Genomic DNA, 2,370 nt, shown 5'->3' on the forward strand with positions numbered 1-2,370 from the left:
ATAATGTCTGACCTGGACCCGCAGCTAGAACGTAACTATGTGTTTTACGTTTTTATTATGTTTTAAACTAAAGGCGCTGTGAATTATGGGCCTGCTCTGACATATATGATAGTTGGCTTCTAAATGAGTTGGAAAAAGTGGGTTTGGTGTCAATTGGTATCAGTTTGGTGTCAAAATGACATCTAATTGACTGATGGACACTGACTTGCTAGTTGACTTTTGTACATTAGCAATATGTTTAAACGGAGAGGGACCATCACCAAAAGTGACATTCTGAAATCAACCCTAACGAGCCATGGAGATGAACCAGAATCACTGCCCAGCTATCCCGAGTTCATCGGGCCAGTCAATTTCACATTCCTGCAGGATTTTTATAGCATGACAAATTCGTGATGGTACCTGCCCATTGAACCATATTGCAAATGCACAGTGACTTTGCAAAAGTGAGAAAACATAAACAAATGGACATGATGAAATCAACACAACGAGTGATGGAAATGTACAACTATCACTGCTCAGCCATCCTGTGTTCATCAGACCAGTCAATTTTGCATTTTTGAGCATGTCAAATTTCATATGGTAAATGCACATTGAAACATATTGCAAATGCGCGCGCACTTGCAATATGATTCTATAGTGTAAAAACATCACCTAATGGACATGATGAAATCAACACAACGAGTGATGGAAATGTACAACTATCACTGCTCGGCCATCCTGTGTCCATCAGACCAGTCAATTTTGCATTTTTGAGCATTTCAAATTTCATATGGTAAATGCACATTGAAACATATTGCAAATGCGCGCACTTGCAATATGATTCTATAGTGTAAAAACATCACCTAATGGACATGATGAAATCAACACAACGAGTGATGGAAATGTACAACTATCACTGCTCGGCCATCCTGTGTCCATCAGACCAGTCAATTTTGCATTTTTGAGCATTTCAAATTTCATATGGTAAATGCACATTGAAACATATTGCAAATGCGCGCGCACTTGCAATATGATTCTATAGTGTAAAAACATCACCTAATGGACATGATGAAATCAACACAACGAGTGATGGAAATGTACAACTATCACTGCTCGGCCATCCTGTGTCCATCAGACCAGTCAATTTTGCATTTTTGAGCATTTCAAATTTCATATGGTAAATGCACATTGAAACATATTGCAAATGCGCGCGCACTTGCAATATGATTCTATAGTGTAAAAACATCACCTAATGGACATGATGAAATCAACACAACGAGTGATGGAAATGTACAACTATCACTGCTCGGCCATCCTGTGTTCCCATAGCGGGCATTAATATCAGAATGACCGGTAAATGCATTCACAACCATATTTTCATTTTTGGGTTACCAGGTGCCTATTTTCAATCACCAGTTGCACAACATGCGTATCCATCAGAATATTTTAAACAGTCCATAAAGCACTCAGGACTGCCCCCATAGATAGAGGGCCGTAGTAGGGTACTCCCATAGCGGGCATGGATAATAGGAGTCCCGGTAAATGCATTTACAACCATATTTTAATTTTTGGGTTACCAGTTGCACAACAATGCACGTGCATTTGCAATATGATTCTATAGTGAAAAAACATCACCTAATGGACATGATGAAATCAACACAACAAGTGATGGAAATGTACAACTATCACTGCTCGGCCATCCTGTGTTCATCAGACCAGTCAATTTCACATTCCTGCAGGATTTTTATAGCATGACAAATTCGTGATGGTACCTGCCCATTGAACCATATTGCAAATGCACAGTGACTTTGCAAAAGTGAGAAAACATAAACAAATGGACATGATGAAATCAACACAACAGGTGATGGAAATGTACAACTATCACTGCTCAGCCATCCTGTGTTCATCAGACCAGTCAATTTTGCATTTTTGAGCATGTCAAATTTCATATGGTAAATGCACATTGAAACATATTGCAAATGCGCGTGCACTTGCAATATGATTCTATAGTGAAAAACATCACCTAATGGACATGATGAAATCAACACAACGAGTGATGGAAATGTACAACTATCACTGCTCGGCCATCCTGTGTCCATCAGACCAGTCAATTTTGCATTTTTGAGCATGTCAAATTTCATATGGTAAATGCACATTGAAACATATTGCAAATGCGCGCGCACTTGCAATATGATTCTATAGTGTAAAACATCACCTAATGGACATGATGAAATCAACACAACGAGTGATGGAAATGTACAACTATCACTGCCCGGCCATCCTGTGTTCCCATAGCGAGCATTAATATCAGAATGACCGGTAAATGCATTTACAACCATATTTTTATTTTTGGGTTACCAGTTGCACAACAATGCACGTGCATTTGCAATA

This window comes from Oncorhynchus keta, chromosome 1 (assembly GCF_023373465.1).
Source record: "Oncorhynchus keta strain PuntledgeMale-10-30-2019 chromosome 1, Oket_V2, whole genome shotgun sequence".
NCBI classification, from domain to species: domain Eukaryota; kingdom Metazoa; phylum Chordata; class Actinopteri; order Salmoniformes; family Salmonidae; genus Oncorhynchus; species Oncorhynchus keta.